This window comes from Heterodontus francisci, chromosome 11 (assembly GCF_036365525.1).
Source record: "Heterodontus francisci isolate sHetFra1 chromosome 11, sHetFra1.hap1, whole genome shotgun sequence".
Taxonomy (NCBI): domain Eukaryota; kingdom Metazoa; phylum Chordata; class Chondrichthyes; order Heterodontiformes; family Heterodontidae; genus Heterodontus; species Heterodontus francisci.
In genome coordinates this window covers 31,610,583-31,617,029 of record NC_090381.1, presented here as the reverse complement: position 1 = coordinate 31,617,029, position 6,447 = coordinate 31,610,583, and positions in this window count along the sequence as shown.

Here is a 6,447-nt window from a genome sequence, read left to right as displayed (position 1 = left end):
TCTCTCTCTCTCTCTCCGTGCCTCATTCTCTCTCTCTCTCTCTCCGTGCCTCTCTCTCTCTCTCTCTCTCCGTGCCTCTCTCTCTCTCTCTCCGTGCCTCATTCTCTCTCTCTCCGTCCTCATTCTCTCTCTCTCTCTCTCCGTGCCTCATTCTCTCTCTCTCTCTCTCCGTGCCTCATTCTCTCTCTCTCTCCGTGCCTCATTCTCTCTCTCTCTCTCTCCGTGCCTCATTCTCTCTCTCTCTCCGTGCCTCATTCTCTCTCTCTCTCTCTCCGTGCCTCTCTCTCTCTCTCTCTCTCCGTGCCTCTCTCTCTCTCTCTCTCCGTGCCTCATTCTCTCTCTCTCTCTCTCCGTGCCTCATTCTCTCTCTCCGTGCCTCATTCTCTCTCTCCGTGCCTCATTCTCTCTCTCTCTCTCTCTATCCGTGCCTCATTCTCTCTCTCTCTCTCTCTATCCGTGCCTCATTCTCTCTCTCTCTCTATCCGTGCCTCATTCTCTCTCTCTCTATCCGTGCCTCATTCTCTCTCTCTCTCTATCAGTGCCATCATTCTCTCTCTCTCTCTCTCTATCCCGTGCCTCATTCTCTCGCTCTCTCTCCGTGCCTCATTCTCTCTCTCTCTCTCCGTGCCTCATTCTCTCGCTCTCTCTCCGTGCCTCATTCTCTCGCTCTCTCTCCGTGCCTCATTCTCTCTCTCTCTCTATCCGTGCCTCATTCTCTCGCTCTCTCTCCGTGCCTCATTCTCTCGCTCTCTCTCCGTGCCTCATTCTCTCTCTCTCTCTATCCGTGCCTCATTCTCTCTCTCTCTCTCTCTCCGTGCCTCATTCTCTCTCTCTCTCTCTCTCCGTGCCTCATTCTCTCTCTCTCTCTCTCTCCGTGCCTCATTCTCTCTCTCTCTCTCTCTCCGTGCCTCATTCTCTCTCTCTCTCTCTCTCCGTGCCTCACTCTCTCTCTCTCTCTCTCTCCGTGCCTCATTCTCTCTCTCTCTCCGTGCCTCATCTCTCTCTCTCTCGTGCCTCATTCTCTCTCTCTCCGTGCCTCATTCTCTCTCTCTCTCTCTCTCTCTCTGTGCCTCATTCTCTCTCTCTCTCTCTCTCTATCCGTGCCTCATTCTCTCTCTCTCTCTCTCTCTCTATCCGTGCCTCATTCTCTCTCTCTCTCTCTCTCTCTCTATCCGTGCCTCATTCTCTCTCTCTCTCTCTCTCTATCCGTGCCTCATTCTCTCTCTCTCTCTCTCTCTCTATCCGTGCCTCATTCTCTCTCTCTCTCTCTCTCTATCCGTGCCTCATTCTCTCTCTCTCTCTCTCTATCCGTGCCTCATTCTCTCTCTCTCTCTCTCCGTGCCTCATTCTCTCTCTCTCTCCGTGCCTCATTCTCTCTCTCTCTCTGTGCCTCATTCTCTCTCTCTCTCTCTCTATCCGTGCCTCATTCTCTCTCTCTCTCTATCCGTGCCTCATTCTCTCTCTCTCTCTCTCTCTCTCTATCCGTGCCTCATTCTCTCTCTCTCTCTCTCTCTCTCTCCGTGCCTCATTCTCTCTCTCTCTCCGTGCCTCATTCTCTCTCTCTCTCCGTGCCTCATTCTCTCTCTCTCTCTCTCTCTCCGTGCCTCATTCTCTCTCTCTCTCTCTCCGTGCCTCATTCTCTCTCTCTCTCTCTTTCGATCCGTGCCTCATTCTCTCTCTCTCTCTCTCCGTGCCTCATTCTCTCTCTCTCTCTCTCCGTGCCTCATTCTCTCTCTCTCTCTCTCCGTGCCTCATTCTCTCTCTCTCTCTCCGTGCCTCTCTCTCTCTCTCTCCGTGCCTCATTCTCTCTCTCTCTCTCTCCGTGCCTCATTCTCTCTCTCTCTCTCTCGGTGCCTCATTCTCTCTCTCTCTCCGTGCCTCATTCTCTCTCTCTCTCTCTCCGTGCCTCATTCTCTCTCTCTCTCTCTGTGCCTCATTCTCTCTCTCTCTCTCTCCGTGCCTCTCTCTCTCTCTCTCTCTCCGTGCCTCTCTCTCTCTCTCTCCGTGCCTCATTCTCTCTCTCTCTCTCTCCGTGCCTCATTCTCTCTCTCTCTCTCTCCGTGCCTCATTCTCTCTCTCTCCGTGCCTCATTCTCTCTCTCTCTCTCTCCGTGCCTCATTCTCTCTCTCTCTCTCTCCGTGCCTCATTCTCTCTCTCTCTCTCTGTACCTCATTCTCTCTCTCTCTCTCTCTATCCGTGCCTCATTCTCTCTCTCTCTCTCTCTATCCGTGCCTCATTCTCTCTCTCTCTCTATCCGTGCCTCATTCTCTCTCTCTCTATCCGTGCCTCATTCTCTCTCTCTCTCTATCAGTGCCTCATTCTCTCTCTCACTCTCTCTATCCGTGCCTCATTCTCTCGCTCTCTCTCCGTGCCTCATTCTCTCGCTCTCTCTCCGTGCCTCATTCTCTCGCTCTCTCTCCGTGCCTCATTCTCTCGCTCTCTCTCCGTGCCTCATTCTCTCGCTCTCTCTCCGTGCCTCATTCTCTCGCTCTCTCTCCGTGCATCATTCTCTCGCTCTCTCTCCGTGCCTCATTCTCTCGCTCTCTCTCCGTGCCTCATTCTCTCTCTCTCTCTCTCTATCCGTGCCTCATTCTCTCTCTCTCTCTCCGTGCCTCATTCTCTCTCTCTCTCTATCCGTGCCTCATTCTCTCTCTCTCTCTCTATCCGTGCCTCATTCTCTCTCTCTCTCTGTGCCTCATTCTCTCTCTCTCTCTCTCTATCCGTGCCTCATTCTCTCTCTCTCTCTCTCTCTCCGTGCCTCACTCTCTCTCTCTCTCTCTCTCTCTCTATCCGTGCCTCGTTCTCTCTCTCTCTCTATCCGTGCCTCATTCTCTCTCTCTCTCTCTCCGTGCCTCATTCTCTCTCTCTCTCTCTCTATCCGTGCCTCATTCTCTCTCTCTCTCTCTGTCCGTGCCTCATTCTCTCTCTCTCTCTCTCTATCCGTGCCTCATTCTCTCTCTCTCTCTCTCTCTATCCGTGCCTCATTCTCTCTCTCTCTCTCTCTCTCTATCCGTGCCTCATTCTTTCTCTCTCTCTCTCTCTCTATCCGTGCCTCATTCTCTCTCTCTCTCTCTCTATGCGTGCCTCATTCTCTCTCTCTCTCTCTATCCGTGCCTCATTCTCTCTCTCTCTCTCTCTCTATCCGTGCCTCATTCTCTCTCTCTCTCTCTTTCTATCCGTGCCTCATTCTCTCTCTCTCTCTCTTTCTATCCGTGCCTCATTCTCTCTCTCTCTCTCTCTCTCCGTGCCTCATTCTCTCTCTCTCTCTATCCGTGCCTCATTCTCTCTCTCTCTCTATCCGTGCCTCATTCTCTCTCTCTCTCTCCGTGCCTCATTCTCTCTCTCTCTCTCTCCGTGCCTCATTCTCTCTCTCTCTCCGTGCCTCATTCTCTCTCTCTCTCCGTGCCTCATTCTCTCTCTCTCTCTCTCTCTCCGTGCCTCATTCTCTCTCTCTCTCTCTCTCCATGCCTCATTCTCTCTCTCTCTCTCTCTCTCTCCGTGCCTCATTCTCTCTCTCTCTCTCTCTCTCTCCGTGCCTCATTCTCTCTCTCTCTCTCTCTCTCTCTCTCTCTATCCGTGCCTCATTCTCTCTCTCTCTCTCTCTCTCTCTCTCTCCGTGCCTCATTCTCTCTCTCTCTCTCTCTCTCTCCGTGCCTCATTCTCTCTCTCTCTCTCCGTGCCTCACTCTCTCTCTCTCTCTCTCTCCGTGCCTCATTCTCTCTCTCTCTCCGTGCCTCATTCTCTCTCTCTCTCTCCGTGCTCATTCTCTCTCTCTCTCTCTCTCTCTCTCCGTGCCTCATTCTCTCTCTCTCTCTCTCTCTCTCTCCGTGCCTCATTCTCTCTCTCTCTCTCTCTCCGTGCCTCCCCTCTCTCTCTCTCTCTCTCTATCCGTGCCTCATTTTCTCTCTCTCTCTCTCTCTCTCCGTGCCTCATTCTCTCTCTCTCTCCGTGCCTCATTCTCTCTCTCTCCGTGCCTCCCTCTCTCTCTCTCTCTCGTGCCTCATTCTCTCTCTCTCTCTCTCTCTCTCTCCAAACGTGCCTCATTCTCTCTCTCTCTCTCTCTCTCTCTATCCGTGCCTCATTCTCTCTCTCTCTCTCTCTCTCTATCCGTGCCTCATTCTCTCTCTCTCTCTCTATCCGTGCCTCATTCTCTCTCTCTCTCCGTGCCTCATTCTCTCTCTCTCTCCGTGCCTCATTCTCTCTCCGTGCCTCATTCTCTCTCTCTCTCTCTCCGTGCCTCTCTCTCTCTCTCCTCTCCGTGCCTCTCTCTCTCTCTCTCTCCTTGCCTCATTCTCTCTCTCTCTCTCTCCGTGCCTCATTCTCTCTCTCTCTCTCTCCGTGCCTCATTCTCTCTCTCTCTCCGTGCCTCATTCTCTCTCTCTCTCTCTCCGTGCCTCATTCTCTCTCTCTCTCTCTCCGTGCCTCATTCTCTCTCTCCGTGCCTCATTCTCTCTCTCTCTCTCTCTATCCGTGCCTCATTCTCTCTCTCTCTCTCTCTATCCGTGCTCATTCTCTCTCTCTCTCTATCCGTGCCTCATTCTCTCTCTCTCTATCCGTGCCTCATTCTCTCTCTCTCTCTATCAGTGCCTCATTCTCTCTCTCTCTCTCTCTATCCCTGCCTCATTCTCTCGCTCTCCTCTCCGTGCCTCATTCTCTCGCTCTCTCTCCGTGCCTCATTCTCTCGCTCTCTCTCCGTGCCTCATTCTCTCGCTCTCTCTCCGTGCCTCATTCTCTCTCTCTCTCTATCCGTGCCTCATTCTCTCGCTCTCTCTCCGTGCCTCATTCTCTCGCTCTCTCTCCTCCGTGCCTCATTCCTCTCTCTCTCTCTATCCGTGCCTCATTCTCTCTCTCTCTCTCTCTCCGTGCCTCATTCTCTCTCTCTCTCTCTCCGTGCCTCATTCTCTCTCTCTCTCTCTCTCCGTGCCTCATTCTCTCTCTCTCTCTCTCTCCGTGCCTCACTCTCTCTCTCTCTCTCTCTCCGTGCCTCATTCTCTCTCTCTCTCCGTGCCTCATTCTCTCTCTCTCTCCGTGCCTCATTCTCTCTCTCTCTCTCTCCGTGCCTCATTCTCTCTCTCTCTCTCTCTCTCTCTGTGCCTCATTCTCTCTCTCTCTCTCTCTCTATCCGTGCCTCATTCTCTCTCTCTCTCTCTCTCTCTATCCGTGCCTCATCTCTCTCTCTCTCTATCCGTGCCTCATTCTCTCTCTCTCTCTCTCTCTATCCGTGCCTCATTCTCTCTCTCTCTCTCTCTCTCTCTATCCGTGCCTCATTCTCTCTCTCTCTCTCTCTCTATCCGTGCCTCATTCTCTCTCTCTCTCTCTCTATCCGTGCCTCATTCTCTCTCTCTCTCTCTCCGTGCCTCATTCTCTCTCTCTCTCCGTGCCTCATTCTCTCTCTCTCTCCGTGCCTCATTCTCTCTCTCTCTCTGTACCTCATTCTCTCTCTCTCTCTCTCTATCCGTGCCTCATTCTCTCTCTCTCTCTATCCGTGCCTCATTCTCTCTCTCTCTCTCTCTCTCTATCCGTGCCTCATTCTCTCTCTCTCTCTCTCTCTCTGTGCCTCATTCTCTCTCTCTCTCCGTGCCTCATTCTCTCTCTCTCTCCGTGCCTCATTCTCTCTCTCTCTCTCTCTCCGTGCCTCATTCTCTCTCTCTCTCTCTCCGTGCCTCATTCTCTCTCTCTCTCTCTTTCGATCCGTGCTCATTCTCTCTCTCTCTCTCTCCGTGCCTCATTCTCTCTCTCTCTCTCTCCGTGCCTCATTATCTCTCTCTCTCTCTCCGTGCCTCATTCTCTCTCTCTCTCTCCGTGCCTCTCTCTCTCTCTCTCCGTGCCTCATTCTCTCTCTCTCTCTCTCCGTGCCTCATTCTCTCTCTCTCTCTCTCCGTGCCTCATTCTCTCTCTCTCTCCGTGCCTCATTCTCTCTCTCTCTCTCTCCGTGCCTCATTCTCTCTCTCTCTCTCTGTGCCTCATTCTCTCTCTCTCTCTCTCCGTGCATCTCTCTCTCTCTCTCTCTCCGTGCCTCTCTCTCTCTCTCTCCGTGCCTCATTCTCTCTCTCTCTCTCTCCGTGCCTCATTCTCTCTCTCTCTCTCTCCGTGCCTCATTCTCTCTCTCTCTCTCTCCGTGCCTCATTCTCTCTCTCTCTCCATGCCTCATTCTCTCTCTCTCTCTCTCCGTGCCTCATTCTCTCTCTCTCTCTCTCCGTGCCTCATTCTCTCTCTCTCTCTCTCCGTGCCTCATTCTCTCTCTCTCTCTCTCTATCCGTGCCTCATTCTCTCTCTCTCTCTCTCTATCCGTGCCTCATTCTCTCTCTCTCTATCGTGCCTCATTCTCTCTCTCTCTATCCGTGCCTCATTCTCTCTCTCTCTCTATCAGTGCCTCATTCTCTCGCTCTCATCTCCGTGCCTCATTCTCTCGCTCTCTCTCCGTGCCTCATTCTCTCGCTCTCTCTA